Genomic DNA, 22,815 nt, shown 5'->3' with positions numbered 1-22,815 from the left:
GGGGAACCCATTGTCACCATTCTTATAGGAGGAAAGAAATACAATTGCTTAGTTGATACTGGAGCCACCTCCTCATTACTGAACCACCATATAAAGCCTCAGTGGCTGAAGGGGCTCAGGATAGCATAATGGGAGTGGGGGGAGAAATAATCCTGTAAAACTTACCCACAACGTACCAGTAGAACTAGGACCTTTCACAGTAGACCATGCATTTACTATTTGCCCCCAGTCCCCACTGTCTCTACTAGGAAGGGATCTCCTATGTAAAATGGGAGCTACCATAACATGAGGCAAACAGGGGCTGCAATTGGAAACCCCAGGAAAAGGCACACACACAAGACAATCATGCTGATAACCAGTAACACAGGGCTTCATGAAGATTTAAAAAGCCTGCCACCCTCCTTATGGGGCTGGGATGCATCAGAAGTGGGACTACTTAAAGGAGCCATGAAGAGAGCAAACAAAGAGGTGAAGACCCTACTGGGCAAACTCTGTCAGGAGACACACCTCTCCTGGCCACAAGTGCTCCCAATTGCCCTCTTTTATATCAGAACCAGACCAAGACAAGATATAGGTATTTTCCCCCTTTGAGATCCTTTTTGGTCACCCCCATACCCTACAAAGCCTAGATCCTCATTCCCTTTGCTTAGATAGGGGGATAGGGTTCTCTCTTCTTATCTTACAGCCCTGCAAAAGAGACTACAGACCCTCTGGACCCAGAGTGCGCTGACACAGACCTTACCCCTGGAAGAAGCCCTGCATCCATATGAGCCAGGAGATTGGGTGTGGATCAAGCTCTTCACCAGAACGTCCCCTCTACAACCCAGGTGGAAAGGACCCTACCAAGTTTTACTGACTACACACACCGCCATAAAGGTTGCAGAACAAGACTCTTGGCTACATTGGACACATGCAAAGCCAGCAGTCATAGACCACAGCCAAACTCCACCACAATCAATCCCACCCATCAAACTCAAGAAAGATTGGGACACAGATCAATGGGCGCTTGCAGCATTCTTGACACTGTTGAACCACACCACTGTGAGGAACCAAGTGCAAACATTGCATTACACAAAACTGGACTCCTAGGTGCTGAGTTATAAACTATTTTTATTTTTCTCTCACCTTCTCCATTTTTCTTTTTTTTTTAAACCTTTTTTTTTTCATCGTATTTTTTTTTTAACAAAAGGACTTTAACCATACCTTACTCATAATTTTTGATACTTGACCTTTTACATTTTTCTTACATTGCTATTAAAAAAAAAAAAAAAAAAAGAGGCGGGGAGGAAGGGAAGAAAAGGAATCTAGCAGTGGGGAACATGAAATGCAATATATACTATGTAACTATATATACTATGTAATATCTGTAACAATTGTAACATTTGTAACACAAACAACTGCGTTCCTGGAACCAAAGCTTATACCAGAAAAAGGAAACATATGGGAATATTTAGCAAGAGAAATACTCAACACCACTAACTTTTGCTTAGCAGGAGGGAAATCATAATGTCACTGGGTGCAGCTCACCTAGGGTCACAGAATGCACCAGTCTTAGCAACACAGAACTAAAATGCAACTATACAGAGACCATATCATTTTCATATAGTTACCTGAAGTTCCCACCAGGATGGTTTTTTCTTTGTGGCTTAAAAGCCTACTCATACCATCCTGCAAATGCCACAAATGGCCCCTGCACCTTGGGAAGGTTAACCATGCTTATGCCATCCTTACAGAGACGACACAGGAGAGCCTTCCAAACCCTAGACTCAGACTGTGATTCCAAAGTCTCCCTTCCCACAAAAACAGAATACATCTCATTGGCAATATCCCTGGTAGGGGTACCTGGATTGGCAGTGCGAAATTCTAAAAATTTGAATAGACTAGCATGTACCCTGGCAAAAAAGCTTGAATTCGACCTCCCATGCCCTGGATGCCCTTAACAGAGAACTGAGGAGGTCAGAGAAGCCACCTTGGAGAATAGGGCAGCAATAGACTTCCTTCTCTTGAAGCATAACTATGGCTGCAGAAACATTCAAAGGGATGTGTTGCTTCAATCTGAGCGAAACCTCAGAACTCGTGGGAGGGACATCCACCACCTGAAAGAGCTATCTCAGAATATTGGTCAGGAGCAATCATTCCTGGACTTTTCATGGCTCTTCTCATGGATGCCAGATTTCCATTGGCTCAAAATCCTTATAACAACCACAGTCACCATTTGTGTCTTTGGAGCCCTCATGTGTTGCCTCTGTCGATGCATACCGCCCAGCCTTAGCTGCCTAAAGGCCTGTATTCCCTCTCAGAAGAGAAAATTAAAGGGGAGACAGGCAGCCATGATAATGATCCAGATTGATCACAATACCAAGTATACCCAGACATTCAATCAGAGACCACACTCTAAAAAAAAAAGAAGGATTGTGGAAAGGGAACTTCATGAGGACAGTGGTGACACCCAAGCAGGAAAAACCCAAAGGGAACATCAGGCCAGCCATAAAACAAACTTGCATAGGAAAAGAGATTTAATAAAAGGTATTGAAAGAAGCCCCTAGACAAAAGCCAAGTAATTAAGAAAGCTAGGGAAACAAGGAAAAGAAATCCCTTACAAACAACAGGTCATGCCAAATCAGCAAAACAAATAGACAAAAGACAGGAGATTGCCACAAAACAAATATAAAGAAAACATTAGGAAACTGATAATCCAATCAAACTACCCTGCAAAGTTTGCCTTCTGCACCCCACGGAGTTACCCTCTGGCAGAAATGAAGACAACCCTGACAGGATTTAAAACATTAAGAAATACAAACACAAGCACTCACACACAAAAGGAGAAAAAGTATAAAATTCAGGGTTTATTATACAAAGAGAGCTAGCTCCAGGAACGCAGACTTCTTGCTATCTCTCGCCTTCCTGAAAAATAAAATAAACCTGGCTTCCAAGTAGCTGTCTGAATCCTTGCACCAGAGTATTCCCAGCAGGAAAATCGAATCCTCAGAAGAAAGGCATTTTCCAGCCTTTCAACAATACTATGTATTATTATCTGTAACAATTGTAACATTTGTAACACAAACAACTGCGTTCCTGGAACCAAAGCTTATCCCAGAGAAAGGAAACATATGGGAATGTTTAGCAAGAGAACTACTCAACACCACTAACTTTTGCTTAGCAGGAGGGAAATCATAATGTCACTGGGTGCAGCTCACCTAGGGTCACAGAATGCACCAGTCTTAGCAACACAGAACTAAAATGCAACTATACAGAGACCATATCATTTTCATATAGTTACCTGAAGCTCCCACCAGGATGGTTTTTCCTTTGTGGTTTAAAAGCCTACTCATACCTTCCTGCAAATGCCTCAAATGGTCCCTGCACCTTGGGAAGGTTAACCATGCTTATGCCATCCTTACAGAGACGACACAGGAGAGCCTTCCAAACCCTAGACTCAGACTGTGATAACAAAGTCTCCCTTCCCACAAAAACAGAATACATCTCATTGGCAATATCCTTGGTAGGGGTACCTGGATTGGCAGTGCGAAATTCTAAAAATTTGAATAGACTAGCATGTACCCTGGCAAAAAGCTTGAATTCGACCTCCCATGCCCTGGATGCCCTTAACAGAGAACTGAGGGAGGTCAGAGAAGCCACCTTGGAGAATAGGGCAGCAATAGACTTCCTTCTCTTGAAGCATAACTATGGCTGCGAAACATTCAAAGGGATGTGTTGCTTCAATCTGAGCGAAACCTCAGAAATCGTAGGGAGGGACATCCACCACCTGAAAGAGCTATCTCAGAATATTGGTCAGGAGCAATCATTCCTGGACTTTTCATGGCTCTTCTCATGGATGCCAGATTTCCATTGGCTCAAAATCCTTATAACAACCACAGTCACCATTTGTGTCTTTGGAGCCCTCATGTGTTGCCTCTGTCGATGCATACTGCCCTGCCTTAGCTGCCTAAAGGCCTGTATTCCCTCTCAGAAGAGAAAATTAAAGGGGAGACAGGCAGCCATGATAATGATCCAGATTGATCACAATACCAAGTATACCCAGACATTCAATCAGAGACCACACTCTAAAAAAATTAAAAAAAAATAAAGGTTGTGGAAAGGGAACTTCATGAGGACAGTGGTGACACCCAAGCAGGAAAAGCCCAAAGGGAACATCAGGCCAGCTGTACTATATTAGCATACTCCAAACCCTCACAACTGATTGGTCTGGACGGACAGCGACCTGATTGGTGAAACACCGGCCGTGATTGGGCGCTAAGAATCTACATGATTGGCCGCGCCGATTGCGGGAAATTCAAAGTGCTGCCATTGGCCGCCGAGCCGCGAGCCAGCCTATATGAAGGGCTGCGCGGCTTGGATTCCTCAGACTGTTCTTATTCTAAATAAAGAGCTGAACTCACTAGAATGGTCTCGCGTCTCATTCGAACCGAGCTACCTCAGATCTAACACTGGCGACGAAGGTGGGATCGTGAGACAAGGAGACCATCCAGCACGTGGCGAGATGGCGCGCAGCAACAGGCAGCATGGCGGCATCAACTCACCACCCGCACCCTTCAACCCTGCTACCGAGGACTGGGAATCCTATACCGATAGGTTCCAGATGTTCCTCGAGTAGCAACCTCAAGGATGCCAACGGCCACAAGAAAGCGAGCCGTGTTTCTCACGCACTGCGGGCCTGCAGTGTTTAAGATGGCCAAGGCATTGGCCAAGCCAGAGGACGTCAAAACCATGGAATGGGGCGATCTCGAGCCTTTGCTGCGAAACCACTATGCCCCGTCGTGCCCATCCTCATCCGGCGGCACGATTTCTACAGGCGGGATCAACACGAGGGTGAGGGCATGGCGACTTCATGGCAGCGCTTCGAGACTTGGGCGGCCTGTGCGAGTTCGCCGACCTAGACAAGGCCCTGCGAGACCGCGTGCGTCCTGGGACTCCGAGACCCCGTTCTCCAGAGCCGCATCATGGCGAAGGCGACATCTCCTTCGCCGATGCCCTCACCGAGGCAACCGCGGCTGAAGCAGCCAGGAAATCAGTGGCTCGGATGTGACAATCGAGCATCATGCCAGGACCAGCGACCGGCGAGACGGCTCCGAACCCGGAGAAGCAACCCGAGGCCTACCATCGAGACACAACCACACACCACGGCGACGGCGACTCATTCTCGGAAACAGAGGACGAGGAGGAAGAGATCCACCGCCTGCAAGCAGCGCGAGGGCATCGGGAACCCCGAGGTCGTAAGTTGAGGTTCCAGTGCGCCGGCTGCAGAGCTGATCACCCCCGTTCGGACTGCCATTTCCTCGATGCCATCTGCCGGCAGTGCGAAAGCGGGGCACATCGCCAAGGTGTGCGAAATAAAAGACACTACAGCCCGCGGCGACAGATGGCAGCCCTGACGGTGAGAAAACACCCCACCAGGCACCGAGATCGCCAGACGGAGAGCCGCTGGAGCCAAGAGGGTCAGAACAGGCGGCTAAATGAGGCAAGACAAAGGGAGGAAAGACACCAGACCGTTGTTATCGGCCATTCCTCCACAAGCGACGCCAGAAAGGTATACGTAACGGTGGGGATAGAAGACCAGCCATGCGACATGGAGGTGGACTCTGGGTCCTTCCTCTCCATGGTCTCATGGCGCACCATCAAGCGCCTGGCACCCTCCATCCGTCGACACAAATTAGAAGACCAAACACTGACTCTCAAAGACTATCAGGGAAACCGCATCCCTGTAGTCGGCAGAGGCCATTTTAAAATCACCTTCAAGAACCACACCGAAGTGCTACCCCTGACGATCGTCGACCGGGATCGGCCGAGCCTGTTGGGACTGCAGTGGTTCGCACCCCTAGGCATCGAAGTAACCGGCATCCACCGCATCGAAGAGGCGGACTGGGAAGCGGCGCTCGTGGAGGACTTCTGGGAAGTTTTCGATGACAGCCTAGGCAAGTACCGGGGGTCCCCTATCTCCTTCAATATAGACCCAAGCATCGCACCAATCCGCCTTAAGCCCAGACGAGTGCCATTTGCACTCAAGCCCAAGATCAATGAGCAGCTAGATAAGCTCATCGTGCAAGGGGTACTGGAACCAATCGGTCACGCCCGGTGGGAGACCCCCATAGTCACCCCCATCAAGCCAGATGGGTCCGTGAGAATCTGTGGGGACTATAAGGCCACCCTAAACCACGCGCTCCAACAAAGCGCATACCCCGTCCCAGTAGTACAGCACCTTCTGCACTCACTGGGGGGAGGCCGGATTTTCGCAAAGCTCGACCTGGCACAAGCCTACCAGCAACTGCCGGTCGACGCCACAACCACCGAAGCCCAGACCATCGTAACACACCGGGGAGCCTTCCGTTGCAACCGGCTCCAATTTGGAGTCAGTGTGGCACCGGGGTCTTCCAAAGCCTCATGAAAAGGCTCCTCCAGGGCATAGAGGGTGGTGCCCTATTTTGATGGCGTCTTGGTGGCGCGAAAAGCGAAAAACAACTAGAAGCCAGATTGAGGGAGGTACTGAAGAAATTCAGAGACGCAGGACTCAAAGTCAAGAAAGGAAGTGCCAGCTACGGGCTGAGAGGGTCGAATTTCTAGGGTACCTCCTAGACAAACAAGGGACCCACCCCACAGAAAAGAAACTGAGAGCCATAAGGGAAGCACCACGACCCAAAAACAAAGCGGAACTACAGGCTTTCTTGGGACTGTTAAACTTTTACAATGTCTTCCTACCTCAGAAGCGACCGTGGCGGAACCGTTGCATAGGCTGTTAGACAAAACAGCCACCTGGACCTGGGGAGCACGGGAGGAGCGCCTTCAACAACACAAAGAACCTGCTAACATCTGACGCGGTACTAATCCAGTACAGTGAGACCCTGCCATTAACAGTAACGTGCGACGCATCGCCATTTGGGATCGGTGCCATCCTCAGCCACCAGTTACTGGATGGGAGGGAAGCACCCATCGCCTTCTCATCAAGGACACTTTCAAAGCCGGAGCGGAACTACAGCCAGCTCGACAAAGAGGCCCTAGCAGTCGTTGCCGGCGTCAAGAAATTTCACAAATACCTTTACGGTAGGACTTTTACAATCATCATGGATCACAAGCCGCTGCTAGGGATCCTGGCAGGAAATAAGGCCACCCCGAACATTCTATCACCAAGAATGACAAGGTGGTCTGAATTCCTAGCAGCATACAATTACCAGCTGGTTCACCGACCCGGAAAGGACATTGCCCACGCAGACGCCCTGAGCCGCTCACCCCTGCCCGACCTGGAAGACGACCCGGCACCCACAACAAAGGTACTCCAAATAGAGACAATATCCAACCCACTAGTGACCGCGCCAGACATTGCCAGAGAAACAAATAAAGACAAGCGGCTGGCGCGAGTCCTAAGCTGGGTTGGAAGAGGATGGCCGGAAGGGGACAGGGACGAACTATTCAGACCCTTCAGAAACGGACAAACTGAACTCTTTACCGAGAAGGGCTGTATACTTTGGGGGGACAGAGTGGTAATCCCGGAAACATTACAAGAAAGGGTATTGGGAATGTTGCATGAGGGGCACCCAGGGATGGTTAAGATGAAAAGCCTGGCCAGAAGCTACGCATGGTGGCCAGGCATGGATAAACAGATCGAAACCTGGGTAGCCAAATGCAAACAATGCCAAGAATCCAGACCCAGTCCTCCCGCCGCCCCAATCCATGAGTGGGAAACACCAAGAGGACCGTGGTCTCGGATTCACATAGACTTCGCGGGACCAACCAAGGGGCACATGTACCTTATCACAGTAGACGCTTACTCCAACTGGCTGGAAGTAAGCACCATGAAGTCAACCACAATGGAGGCGGTAATAAAGAAACTGGGCAAACTCTTTGCCACACACGGCCTGCCAGATATAATAGTGTCGGACAATGGGCCCCAGTTCACCGCACTAGCATTTGAACAATTTCTGGCAGGCCAGGGCATACACCATGCGTTAACCGCACCAGCAAACCCGGCGGCGAACGGGCGGGCGGAACGCATGGTCCAATACACAAAAAAAGCCATCCAGAAAATAGAAGCAACCAACATACAAGACAAAATCAATAAAATGCTCCTCATTCAACATATTACACCTAGCGCAACCACAAATAGAAGCCCGGCAGAACTAATGATGGGCAGAAAACTACGGTCAATGCTAGATAGAATGCATCCCACATACAACCCTGACAAACCCCCGGGTTCTTCCAGCAAATACAGAAAATTCAATATAGGGGACGCAGTATACGTGAAAAACCTTTCAGGGGAACCACTCTGGGTACCAGCAACAATCACGCAAATAACCGGCCCCTTGTCATACCGACTGGAAACAAGCGACGGAAAAAACTGGAAGCGGCACATCAACCAACTAAGATCAAGAATAGCCACAAACCACACACCCGAGCAAGAAACTAGAAGGGAGGGGGAAACGGGAAATAGAAATGAAGGGAATCCCCTAACGCAAGCAGAACACCCCCCACCCAGAACAAATAAACCACAAATAAACCAACACTACTCACCAGTAAGTACAGGACCAACAGAGCACGAGACACCAGAACCTTCACCTGGATGGAGCAGCCAAGCCAGTTCAACCAGCCCGGAAAGATCCAGCGGGAGCGACAGGAACGGCAGCTCAACCAGCCGGGTAGATCGGGTGGGAGCTACCAGGAAAGGCCCAGCTCACCATTCCAGGCGGTTCCATCCCTAGGAACTGGAGCGACAGAGAAACCCTCCGAACCGGTCGAAGACCACAATAGAACTGAACCGCAGGGTCAACTAGGCAGGTACGAAGCCCCGCCTACCTACACGACTACATCATGACGCACCGACAGACGAAACCAAGAGGGAGGGGGTGTACTATATTAGCATACTCCAAACCCTCACAACTGATTGGTCCGGACGGACAGCGACCTGATTGGTCGAAACACCGGCCGTGATTGGAGCGCTAAGAATCTACCGCGATTGGCCGCGCCGATCGCGGGAAATTCAAAGCGCTGCCATTGGCCGCCGAGCCGCGAGCCAGCCTATATGAAGGGCTGCCGCGGCTTGGATTCCTCAGACTGTTCTTATTCTAAATAAAGAGCTGAACTCACTAGAATGGTCTCGCGTCTCATTCGAACTGAGCTACCTCAGATCTAACACCAGCCATAAAACAAACTTGCATAGGAAGAGAGATTTAATAAAAGGTATTGAAAGAAGCCCCCTAGACAAAAGCCAAGTAATTAAGAAAGCTAGGGAAACAAGAAAAAGAAATCCCTTACAAACAACAGGTCATGCCAAATCAGCAAAACAAATAGACAAAAGACACGAAATAAATTCCATAGCAGACAGGAGATTGCCACAAAACAAATATAAGAAAACATTAGGAAACTGATAATCCAATCAAACTACCCTGCAAAGTTTGCCTTCTGCACCCCACGGAGTTTACCCTCCGGCGGAAATGAAGACAACCCCTGACAGGATTTAAAACATTAAGAAATACAAACACAAGCACTCACACACAAAAGGAGAAAAAGTATAAAAATCAGGGGTTTATTATACAAAGAGAGCTAGCCCTAGGAATGCAGACTTCTTGCTATCTCTCGCCTTCCTGAAAAATAAAAAGAACCAGCTTCCAAGCAGTTGTCTGAATCCTTGCACTGGAGTTCTCCCAGCAGGAAAACCGAACCCTCAGAAGAAAGGCATTTTCCAGACTTTCAACATAACCTTAATAAAGATTGGCTGGCAATCAGCCAACTGACTGACTGATATCTTTCTGGATATATTTTTTGGGCACAGCACAATATAAGATTGGTTTGGGGAGAAAAAGCAATGGACCTAAGACCAATGCTCAAATTTCAAAGATATTCATATATTCTTCCAAAAGAAGATGTATTTTCTCTGGCATTAATAAACTTTGCCTAATCTGCTGTGTCCTTCTATTGCTTCTGAGCCCATCCTTCAAGATCTCTTTCTTATTCTCTCCTTTATGGGAAGAAATTGAACATGCCGAAAATATACAAGAAAAGAGACACGCTGAGATTTAACTTTTAACTGCACTTTGCTCTGGATAAACCCACTTCCAGAAGGCTCACTCTTTATTTTGTGTCACTCACCTTCCTGAGTGGAGATGGTCCCCTTCGGATAAGGAAGACAGTCATAGCAGCAAACCGGTTCTTCTTCACGAGCCCATTTGACAAATCCAGGACAACATTTTTCCACACATTTGGACTACGGCAGAGACTAAACAAAAAAACAAGAAATGGCAAAGAAAATGTGTTAGAACTAACCATCTATGAACAGTGGGCATAGAGATGTGAGTTAGCCAAGAGCAATATGAAATATCTAACCAATTCCAAATGTTTGTAAGTGATACAACCAGGTATAAAATGGAGAAAAGATTTAAGTACTATGATAACCTTTGGATTGCTCTTCATAGATGTGTTTTGATGAAAGGACTATTGCAATTTTTAAGCTGGGGTGAAACAGAGGCGTGGATAATTCTGGTCAGCTCTGGACTGCTTAGAAACATCACAGTGTCAGGATTCCGGCATTTAACCCCATTTAAATCATGATACTCGAGCCAAACTTCCAAAACTTCAAAAGGATTTATTGGGAGTTAAAGTGTCTGGCAGTGCCTGGGTATAGCCAACTGAGACACATCATTCATTGTCACCCATGACTCTGGTTTTTCCCCACCTCCTGCACATATCATAATTCATATTCTCCAATGGGACACATCCATACCCAGGAGTTATCAATCATACTCTCCAGTTAGAATTTTGCACAGCAGAAACTTCATGTACTATCTTTGAAAACATTTATGGAATGCACATTCAGTGTGCAAGCTGCTGCACTGTTCCCCCCTCCCTTTCTGTTGGCAACTCTAAAAAGACAATAGAAATATTTTATGAGTTGAGACATAGACCAAGTCAAATCTTAATTCCAAAGCTTGATTTCCCAATGCAACCAATAAGATCTCCATCCAAGCTAGATTCAATTTCATTTGATTCAGCCAACAGTGAACTTGGGCACTGGTCAATCAAGTTATCACTTTCTCTGGTATTTGAAGGCAAGGATATAATGAAAACCATCTTGAATGCATTTGGGTCAATGCAAAAGAGTAAAAGGGCATTGCCATAGAGGCCACACGACCAAACAGAGGAAATAGATGAACTTTTTGCTAGTCAGATTGTCGCGTTGAGCGACCGGTCTGTTGTTTCGATCTTCTGGTTGATTGCTGAATTCCTCTCAGAACGGGACCCTCACAAGAGTGAGATACAGAGAAGCCCTCGCAAGGGCGAAGTTTGGCAAAAGCAGAACCCTATCCAGGGTGAGTTTGAGCAGCGGAACCCTAGCCAGGGTGATTGAGGGACTCTCGCAAGAGTGATTGCAAAGCGGAAAGAAAAAAGAACACAAGACGAAGATTTCTTTAGGTGAGGCAGCGCATCGCCTGGGGCAGATGGAATTGTCCCAGCTGAGCCTGAGACAGATGGATTGTTCAGGCTGCCAGCCTGCTCTGCGCTGTCCTCTTTTTATTGTGCTGATTCAAAGAGGGGGGTGAGAGGGGTTACAGAAAGACAAAGAAGTTACAAACTTTATCTTTTGAGACCAGGCTACGTGATACAAGTAACGAACTTTGTGACTGATAAACATGTCTTTACTGAATACACATCCTTTATCTGACACAGACCTCAGTGAAACTAATCTTATCAGCTCCTTTTTCCTGTCAGCTTGGTGAACTTTGCTCTGAGATGTATACGTGCTGAGCAGGATTTGTCTTATGGAAAAATACTGAGACAGAATAGCCACAATTCCTCCTTTTCTTTATTTTTGTGCTCAAGATTCTAGGTAGAGTCCTTTCTCCTCCTGAGTAGTCCCACAAGGTGGCAACAAACCCTTCGGTTTGTTGATGCCTTGCAGAACCAACTCATACGAGGAAAAGTCCTCATCCCCCAAATCATGGCTTGGCATAGTTAACAAAACTTCTTTGGGAGAAAAGGAGTTATTAGTGTCTATTTCTTCCTCTGACTCTTGGTCAGAGTACCATTCCAGCAAAGGTTTTTTGACAAGGTCTTTTGATTCAATGATAGATGTGAGAAAGCTAACTGTTTTTTGAGTATTGTTAACTTCATTGTCAAGTGTTTTCAAACGATCCCTCAGAAATTTAAGCAAACGTCCTATTACACATGGACCAATAGTACATGCAAGAAGCAATAGCACAAGAGGACCTATTAAGGCTGACAATAGTGTTGTTAACCAGGGAGAAAAATTAAACATGCCTTGATACCATGACTGACTTTGTTGTCTTTCATTCTCTCTATCCTTCAATCGTTTTTCGCAATTCAGCCATAGAATCTTTAACAATTCCTGAATGATCAGCATAAAAACAACATTCTTCTTTTATTGCTACACATAATCCCCCTTTGTTTAAAAATAACAAATCTAGACCTCTTCTGTTCTGAAGAGTCACTTCAGCTAGAGATGAGAGAGAATTTTGAAGAGCAGTAATTGAAGTCTCTATGCGTTTGAGATCTTCATCTATTTGTAAACTTAGGGTTGCTAACTGTTGATGACCAACAGCTAGAGCTGCTACACCTGTGGCTGCACCTGCTGCCCCAAGACCTAACAATACAGATAGTGTTACAGCTGTAATGACTTCTTTTTTCTGATGAAGGGGAAATTGTGGAGGTTCAAGTTCATTGATAAGTTCTGAACCTGGATAAAATGTGATCTTTGGAATTAATTTTACCTGAATACAAAAAGATCCCTGAGCAATAAGAACATCACCATGAACACATGCAGTTGCTCCTGTGGAGCAAGCCCATACAGAATTATTACCTGGGATGAAGAATTGTCCTTTGAGGCGAGCAGTGATATTGCCATTGGAGGTAGTGTATAGAGGACCATAGCCTCCAATGTTAAGGTTTGATCTTTCTTTTGGTAGATATACATTACAGTGATACCCTGATGAAACATTCTGACAATATTGGGAATAATTAGCAGGTATGTTTCCTAGGCAACATCCCCTACCTATTATGTCAGTGATAGTAATGGAGGAAGTGTTCCATCTGCATTGTGTGTCACTGGTGGAGTTTTTAATAGGTTCATTGGAAGCTACTGCATCATAGAATGGTGGCAAATCAGATAAGCAAAGCCAACATTGATCAGTTTTGGATGAATCATTAAGTGTAGTTGCTAACAATGTGTAAGAAGAATTAACCAACTGTACTAATGGATTCACCTGAATATTGGGTTTTTGTAGAAAGGTTGATTTCAAATTAGGATTGGGACCAACATCATAATGAGACATAGATATAGAAAGACGAATTGTAAAAATATTCCCTTCATCTCCTTGACCATCCCACTGACGTCCTCCCCAAGTAAACCCAACCATCCATTGTTTTTTTTGCAAGTGTCTTTCCTTGTGCAGTAAAAGTGATTCTGAGTGGATTTATTCTCTGTCCACAACAAGGCCATGAAGAGCAGGAATGCTTTGCTTGGGCACGGGTAATATGAATATAGTCATTTTTGGTAGGTGCTTCCCACCAGATATGACCTGTGGATACACAACTCCATTTTTACAATATCTGTCAACTACCCCACCGCAGGCAGAACGAGAAGTACCAGTACTATGAGAAGGACAAAAATATAATCTAAAGTTGTCAGCAGGTGCTGGAGAACAGGAGCCTTGTTTGTCCCATGTATCAGCTTGCAAATTTTTTGTCTGCAAATTTTTCTACTCCTGTTCCCATTTCAGCAAAATCCATGAAAAGCTGAGGAAACCATGGCCATCGAGTATAGTTAGTGGTGGTGTTTAAAATTTTTCCTTGAAAATCAAGGATAGTCCAGGTGTAAGTTTGAGGTTGATGTTCATTTGTAGAAGATGATTGTATACTTCGAGGAATGCGATGATAGCCAAATCTTGGAACAGCATGAGATGCAGACTGCTTAGAGATGGAGTTGTCAGCAATGAAGGCAGGATACCCAAGATGGCGAGCTCGAATGAGAGCTGTAGTCTTGCAATGGATGTCATCAGGGATGAGGTGACGTCTTCGCACGACAGGTGGTTTGTAGCGATCAGGAACCCAGGAAGATGAATGATGCAATATGCATTTGGTGACATCACAGGGTGGAAAGCAGCAACGAAGATGCCATCGTAGTTTATCTCCAGGAAAAGTTGTCTCAAAATTAGCTTGAGATGGCAATGTAAGTAAAGCAGAGGATAGTGGAGGAGATGCCACGGAAGGAGTGGAAAGCAATAGAACAGTGTGATTGAAATAAGTGTGATTGTGAAAAAATCCTAAGCAAGAATAAGAACCTATAGTAAGTGGAGTAACATGTATAGTTAAAAATATTAAACAAGGAGAATAGTAATAGTGAATAGTTATGTCAGAAGTAGGAGAAAGAAAACTACCATTGTGTTGGAAAACATAATTACATGCAGAAAGAAGATTATCTTTAAAAAGAAAGGTAACAGTGTCAGCAAGGAAAGCAAAAATAGCATCAGGAGATGCCTTAAATTGAGAAAAGACAGGAAGTATTGATATCAGAAGAAAGATTAGAGTTAGAGTCAGGTTTGCCATGGTAAGGTCTGACACAGCGAGCAGGTACCCAAAGCACTCGATCAGGAAGTTGAACAGCTGCGTAACCTTTTCCCCAGGTAATGAGCTGTGCAGGACCTTTCCACGCAGGATCTGGAAGCTGTCTGAAATAAACAAGAGGACGGGAAGAGGGAACTACTGGCTTGGTGAAGTGGCGAGAAGCCGCTGTGGAGGGAGGAGAGCCAGTAAGATTGAGAAAGTTAAGAGTGTACAGACAAACATTTAAGATATTTTGCAACGTTGGGAGGTTCGGGGGGCCTGAGCCTTTTTTCCCCAAGTGCCGATCAAGGGCTTGTTTTAAAGTTAAGTGTGTTCTCTCCACAATCGCTTGCCCCTGGCTGTTAAAGGGTAAGCCAAACTTATGTGTGATGGCCCACTTATGACAAAACTCAGCAAAGGGAGAACTGACATAAGCAGGACCATTATCTGTTTTGAGAATTTTTGGACATCCCAACGTTACGAATGATCGAATACAGTGATTAATAACATTTTTTGTAGCCTCTCCTCTTTGCAATGTTGCTATAATAAACCCTGAATATGTATCTACTGATACATGAATGTATTTCCAGGGAGCAAAGGGAGGATAATGAGTTACATCCATTTGCCATGTATCACAGGCTTGAGTACCCCTAGGATTAACGCCTTCAGGGATACCTTTGGCCTGCAAGCTACATGTTGGACATTGTTGAATTATTGCTGTGGCTTCTTGATATGTAATTCCAAATTGTCGTACTAGGGCTTTCCTGTTTTGATGAAAATAATCATGACTATCCCCAGGTGAAAGCTGTTGGAGAAGAGGAGGAGGCCATAATTTTACAAGCCTCATCTGCCATATGATTGCCTTCTGCTAGGAATCCAGGCAATTGCTGATGACTTCTGATATGAGCTACAAATAAAGGTTTCCCTCGCTTTTTCAGCAGTGTCTGAAGCTGTAAAAAAAGTTTCATTAGAGAGGGAGGGGTAACAGGAGAAATATATGCATCAAAAATATGAGCAACCATCTGAGTAACATACATGCTATCAGATATTACATTTAAAGATTGTTGTGAAAAAAGAGACAACGCCAATAGGAAAGCAGCTAATTCAGCTTGTTGTGCTGATGATTGTGAAGTAGTTAAGCGTTTATGCCATTGAGCATTTTCATACCATGTACATGCTCCAATATTTTTTTTGGTGAGAGACCATTGATCCACCCAAACAGGAATAGAGGTTTTAAGAGTAAGAGATAAAGGAGAAATAGACATTTTAATAGAAAAACTATGGTAGCTGAATATAAGCCTGAAATTGAGAAAGTAAATCACGTCCCCAGAGATTGCAATGTAGAGGAAGAATATAGGGTTTAAGATAAGCAGTTAAGGTAGAATGCTCAGTAGAAGCAGAGAGCCAATGAGAGCTGACCTTAGCAGCTTGAGCTCCACCTACACCCTGCACTGAAGAAGCTTCTGTGAGAGACCAAGAAGAGGGCCATTCAGAAGAACGAATAACAGAAACATCTGCACCGGTGTCAATCAGACCTTAAAAAATTCGACCATTGAGTGTAACAGAAAGAGTTGGTTTTGAAGCTTGAACAGGCTGCTGTAATGCAAACAAAGAAAGTGGTTCAAAAAGAGGCAAAATTATAAGTGTTGCCACTACTGTCCCCTTTTTTAAAGTAAAGCAACGATCTCCTATTGCAGCCAATGCAAGATTATTAAGAGCAGAAGAATCATATAAGTAAGGAGCTGCAACCACACCTTCTATTGTAAGAGAAGAATTGGGAATAAGCAAGACAGGTGTGGAAGGAGGTAAAGGTTTGAGAAGTGTTGTAGTTAAAGGAAGAGTAAAAACTGCACCAGGATCATCATACACAAGATCCTCTAACAATACCACAGGAAATGTTGTGACAGGTAATTCAGCCTTTGTAGCGGGGCTAGCTGAAGACCCCTCAATTAGTTTCCCAAAGGCTGAGAAGGAGAAGGATTAGAATGACAATTTGAAGCCCAATGATAGCCTTTCCTGCAGCGAGGACAGATAGTTTTTGGCTTAGATGAGGAAGATGGACCTCTGGTTTGGCCACGAAGAACAGCTCCACCTCCTGGCATACGACATTGATTTTTAAAATGTCCTGGCTTGCCACAGTTAAAACAATTGCCATTGCGTGTTACAGCAAAAGCATCAGGAGGAGAAGTAGAAACAGAATTAGAATTTGGTAATGAAGCAGTGATTGCAGTAGCAAGCATATCCATTTTATGAGTGGTTGTTCCTACAATTCTACAGAGTTGTAAAAACTCAGCCAAAGTCACTCCTGGCTTATTAGCAACTGGCTGTAGAATTTTTTGACAATCATGATTTGCATTAGAAAAAGCCAATTTTATAAGTAATTCTTGTTTAGCAACAGAATTATCTATCTGTCTATCTAAGGCTGTTTGAAGCCGACTGATGAATGAAGCATAAGGCTCATCAGGACCTTGCATAATTTTTAAAAATGCTTGAGTGGACTGCGAATCTGAATCATCCACTCGCTTTAAAGCATTCATAGCACACATATGAATAATAGCAAAACTACGACGGGGAGAATTTTGCTGTTGTACTAGAGTAGAAAATTGACCTTTCCCCAGTAACTGATCTTCAGTTACTCCAGCAGGCAAACCCCTACGAATTTCAGCCTCAATACCTTTTTCATATTCAGATTGCCACACAACATATTGTGCTGGAGTCATAAGCATAGAAAAAAGCATTTTCCAGTCATACAATAACATAACTGTATTAGCTGTAACCAAAGAATCAAGTATTCCCCTAGTAAAAGGAGAATGCAGTCCATAAGTTGTAACTGCATCTTTAATATTTTTCAAAACTTTAAATTCAATGTTAGTATGAACATTGCCTCCTACTCCAGGGATGATAGTCATAGGATAAGCAGAAGGATTTTCTGTTTCTAAAGATAGAGGTGATGACAGAAGATTAGTTATGATTCCTCCCACAGGTTTCATAGGAGAAAAATCAGGAAGAGAAGAAGGAGAGGAAGGAGGAGGGGAAGAAATGTCAGGATAAGGAGGTGGTAAGGAAAAATTTGTATCAAGATGAGCTGCAAGAGGCTTAGTAGTTTTTGAATTAGAAGAGGGGGAATCAGAGGAAACAGGAGAAAGAGATTTTTCAGGAAGACTAGAAGAAGGATAAACAATTGTTATAGCAGCCATTATTGTTCTCCAAGAGATAAGTATATCCATGGGAGCTCTGGGAACTTCATGTAAATATTTCCCTAATTTTTCCCATTGAGAATGGCTAAGAGTTCCAGCAGATGGATAGGCTGGACAGTGTGCCTCAATATAAATTATAAATTTATTTAAAGATTTCTTCGAAATTGGGTACACAGTTGTACCATTAATTTTCTGAAAGGAATTAGCCTTCTTCACTAGACTATAAAGTTCGTCCCTGTGCCCTGACGAAACTTGAGAAAGTGAGGAGCCCATTACTTACGATTCGTACGAAACCTATGCCAGGTGCGTAGCAATGGGAGTGAAGGCGATGCACCTCTAGACAGAAGTCACACCGTGGAACCAGAAAGTCGAAGAGATCCCGGACGAATCAAGGGATCCCGGACGAGCCCCCAGCTGTCGCGTTGAGCGACCGGTCTGTTGTTTCGATCTTCTGGTTGATTGCTGAATTCCTCTCAGAACGGGACCCTCGCAAGAGTGAGATACAGAGAAGCCCTCGCAAGGGCGAAGTTTGGCAAAAGCAGAACCCTATCCAGGGTGAGTTTGAGCAGTGGAACCCTAGCCAGGGTGATTGAGGGACTCTCGCAAGAGTGATTGCAAAGCGGAAAGAAAAAAGAACACAAGACGAAGATTTCTTTAGGTGAGGCAGCGCATCGCCTGGGGCAGATGGAATTGTCCCGGCTGAGCCTGAGACAGATGGATTGTTCAGGCTGCCAGCCTGCTCTGCGCTGTCCTCTTTTTATTGTGCTGATTCAAAGAGGGGGGTGAGAGGGGTTACAGAAAGACAAAGAAGTTACAAACTTTATCTTTTGAGACCAGGCTACGTGATACAAGTAACGAACTTTGTGACTGATAAACATGTCTTTACTGAATACACATCCTTTATCTGACACAGACCTCAGTGAAACTAATCTTATCAGCTCCTTTTTCCTGTCAGCTTGGTGAACTTTGCTCTGAGAGGTATACGTGCTGAGCAGGATTTGTCTTATGGAAAAATACTGAGACAGAATAGCCACAGTCAGATAACTAGGGTATCTAGGAGGCATACCACATTATTAATGAGGCACTTTAACTACCCCAACATTAACTGGGAGACAAACTCTGCACCTCGTGGAAAATCCTTACAAATCTAGCAGACAATTTTGTCTCCCCAAAAGTAGAGAATGGAACTAGATGGTTAGCCGTACTGGACTTAATTCTCACTATTTCAGATGAAATGATAGAAGATGTTGAATGTACAGAAACCTTGGGCAGTGGGGAGTGACCATGCAATAATGGAATTCAACATTTATAAGCACAAGCAATAGAACAAAGTCAAACTAGAGTCTTAGAATTTAAGAGAGCTGATTTCAATAATTTTAGAGATTGGAAAGGATTCCATCGATGAGAATCCTCAAGGGGAAAGCAAACTGAGATGCTTGGGAAACTTGAAGAGTGAGATTATAAAAGCCAGTCTAGCATAATTCCAGTGAGAAAGAAAAGTTAAAAAATGTGTGCGTGGCTGCACAAAGAACTCTCTCATAAACTGAAGGTCAAAAAAACAAGTATAAAAAGTGAAAAGAAGGGCACATAAGTAAGGCAGAATATCAGCAAATATCTTGAACCGGAAAAGTTGAAGTCAGGAAAGCTAAGGCTCAAAATGAACTAAGGCTTGAGACAAAAGTCAAAACTAACAAAAAAAAAGGCTTCTTTCAATATGTAAAAAAACAAGAAAAAAAATAAGGAAACAATTGATCCATCAATGGGAGAAAATGGTAAGAAGATGACGAGCAGCAGGGAGAAAGGAGAACTGCTTAGCTCATTCTTTGCATCTGTTTTCATGCAAAAGGAAAAAAACAGTCAACCTATTAAAAAAATATTGTAAAATGCAGATTACGAATGCAAGTCAAAATAAGCCAAAAAAAAAAAAAAAAAAGATAAGAGAACACCTATCCACACTAGATGAGTTCATATCACCAGAACCAGATGTTTTATGCTCCAGGATTCTGAAGGAATTGGCAGACATGATCTCAGAAACACTGAACCATATTTCTCAAAGATCCTGGAGCACCAGGGAGCTATCAGATGACTGGGAAAAGACTGATGTAGTCTCCAGGGGAAAAAATGGATCCAGGAAACTACAGACCTATCAACGTGACATCAATAAAATTCTGGAAAAGATAATCAACCAACAAATCTACAGATACGTAGAAGCAAACAAATCCACAACCAGAAGCCAGCATGGGTTTGTCAGAAACAGATCATGACAGATAAATCTTATTGCATTCTTTGAATAATGTGACAAAATTAGTGGACCAGACAAATGCTGTCAATATAATTTACTTGGACTTCAGTAAGACATTTGATAAAGTTGACCACAGCCTACTACTTGATAAGATAGAAAAATGTGGCTTAGACAGCTTCACCACCAATGGATTGCTGACCAACCGCACTCAACGTGTAATTCCTAATGAAATGGCATCTACCTGGAGGGAAGTATGCAGTGGAGAACCTCAGGGCTCCGTCTTAGGCCCAATACTCTTTCAATATCTTCATCCATGATTTAGATAAGGGTATACAAGGAGAACACATCAAATTTGCATAAGATTCCAAACTTGCAGGAATAGCCAACTCTCCAGATGATAGGCTCAAGATACAGAAGGATCTCAACAGACTTAAACATTGGGCGCTATCTAACAAAATGAAATTCAACAGTGAGAAAAGTAAGGTTCTACATTTAGGGAAGAAAAATCAAATGCAGATATAGAATAGGTGGCATCTGACTCAATAATTTTAACTGCAAGGGGGATATTGGAATCCTAGTGGACAATCACTTATATATGAGCCAGCAGTGTGCTGCAGCTACTAAAAAAGTTAACAGTCCTAGGCTACATTAAAAAGAGGGACAATATCAAGATCCCATGAGATGTTCACATGAGGTTAGTAATACCTTATAAAGCCCTGGTAAAACCACACTTGGAATATTACATCCAGTTTTGGTTGCCACGATATAAAAAAGATGTTGAGACTCTAGAAAGAGTGCACAGAAGAGCAACAAAAATGATTACGGTAAAACCATAGTTTTACTATTAGGAATGGTTGCAGGAATTCGGTGTGGGTGACATAATAGCATTGTTCCAGTATCTAAGGGGCTGCCACAAAAAAGAAGGGGTCAACCTATTCTCCAAAGCATCTGAAGACAGAACAAGATGAAAATTAATGAAAAAAAGAATACACCCAGAACTAAAGAAAAATTTCCTTACAGTTAGACCAATTAACTAGTGGAACTGTTTGCCACCAGTGGGTGCTCCATCACTGAAGGTTTTTAAGAAGAGATTGCACATCCATTTGTCTGTAATATTATAGAGCAAACAAAACCATGCCCTCTCCAGTCCACAAAAAAACCTTTCTCTGTGGAACCTGTCCCTGGTACCCAAAAGTTGGGGGCCTCTGCTCTAAGTGCTAAAGAATAATTAACCAGCACTGGAAATTGTAGACGGATGAAATTAAGTGTAAAGCAATGCTCCAATTAACTGGCACCTGCCAGTTAATTCAGAAAGACAGCTTGCTTAATAGTACGGAAAGTTCCCAGGATGTCTATGAAAACTAATAGGCAGGGGTGAGAGTCTAACAATTTCCCTGCCAGTTTGGTGATTGTGCACTTCATGCATCGGCACGCACACACAGCTTTCCAAACACAGAAGTTATCCCCACCTACAGAAGGTTTCACTCTCAGATTTCACAGCCTCTGGGTACATTATTCATTGGCAGATTAACATCAGGGGTGGGATTCTACCGGTTCTGTCCACCTCTGTAGAACCGGTAGTTCTGAAGAGCAGCAGACATAGAGCACACATAGAACCGGTTCTATGTCTGCTGCTGTTTTGACCCACCCGCCTGCCCGGGCTCTTACCTATTATTTCCTGCTTGTTCAACCGCAGCTGTTTTGTGCTACACAGCTGCGGTTGAAAAAGAAGCACTTGCACGCAGCGCTGCTCAGCTGTCCAGGCAGCTCAGCAGGTTGTAAATTGCACTCACGCGTGCGACACACAGCGACAGAACTGGTAGTTATACCGGTCAGATCCCATCCCTGATTAACATGTATTTGAGGCTGCAAGAGGAGGAACCAAACTTCTCCCCGGAAGCCCCACTGGGGCCAGAGAGACTTGCAGATGGAGCTGAGCACTCAGACAACAAAGGTTCTGGGCATCCTCAATCTCTCTAGCCTACTCCAAGGGTTAAAGGGAGCAAGTCCTTCTCCCTAGAAAGGCCATAGTGAGGATCAGATGGCCCTTCCAGCCCACTCCTTTCCTGTTCTGGTGGACTCCACTCAGAAAAAAACGGCCCTATGGGCCTCTTGGAATGTTTAGAAAATAAACATTGGAAGGGGCGGCCTAAGATTTCCCATGTCTCTGAAGAGCAACTGAAGGAGAAAGCTGTTCTTTTCTAGTAAAATGATAGTAATGCTCAGGGTGAGAGACTTTCAGTGGTGACATCGTGCTGTGATGGTGCAGAGGAACAGTGCTCTGTTTCCTATGCTGGAGTTTTCATGTTCAGTGGCTGTCTGAGGCAAAGTTTGGTCCTGTAGGGACTGGCAACAAAAAGGGGAATTCTCGGCGGCGGCTTGGAGAGGTGCGGTCTCCAGCTGCGCTAAGAAGAGAGTCCTCAACCCAACGTGGAAGAAGCCGGCCTTTATGGCAGACCAGGAGACATGATGTGCCAATTCGAAGAAGAAGGAAGTGAAGACAGAAGACAGTACAGCTGCGGCTGTGCAAGCAGTGGATTTAGCCAAGTTTAGAAGATCGGTGAAGAGACAACTGGAGGAGCAATCAAGAAGACAAAGTGAGTCTCCAAACAAAAAAGGTTTATACTGGAAGATTGGTGGCATTTTGGCATCGGTAGTGGAATAGCATTTAGAAGAGAAGATCAGTCAGCAAAACAGGAGATAAAGAAAAGAAATTGGTGTATTGCTTTTTGAAGATTAAGTACGGAATTGTTCTTCGAGGATCTAGAGATCTGAGCTCCAATGGAGAAGAGAGCTATAATAAGAGCCTTGGAT

General features: G+C 44.4%; 1 long non-coding RNA gene across 1 annotated transcript in view; it reads right to left on the bottom strand.

Moving 5' to 3' along the window:
• The window catches only part of LOC148131908 (uncharacterized), a 42,396-nt gene that overhangs the window by 6,851 nt on the left and 12,730 nt on the right, over positions 1-22,815 (bottom strand). The window contains exon 2 of the long non-coding RNA XR_015747196.1: positions 10,096-10,222. This is a non-coding gene — a long non-coding RNA (uncharacterized LOC148131908). The remainder of the gene's footprint in view (positions 1-10,095; positions 10,223-22,815) is intronic.

Source organism: Notechis scutatus, chromosome 2 (genome assembly GCF_049901735.1).
Source record: "Notechis scutatus isolate UNSWTSFEM ecotype Mainland chromosome 2, rNotScu1.2, whole genome shotgun sequence".
NCBI classification, from domain to species: domain Eukaryota; kingdom Metazoa; phylum Chordata; class Lepidosauria; order Squamata; family Elapidae; genus Notechis; species Notechis scutatus.
The sequence above is the reverse complement of the archived record's forward strand: the minus strand, read 5'-3'. Positions and strand labels throughout refer to the sequence as shown.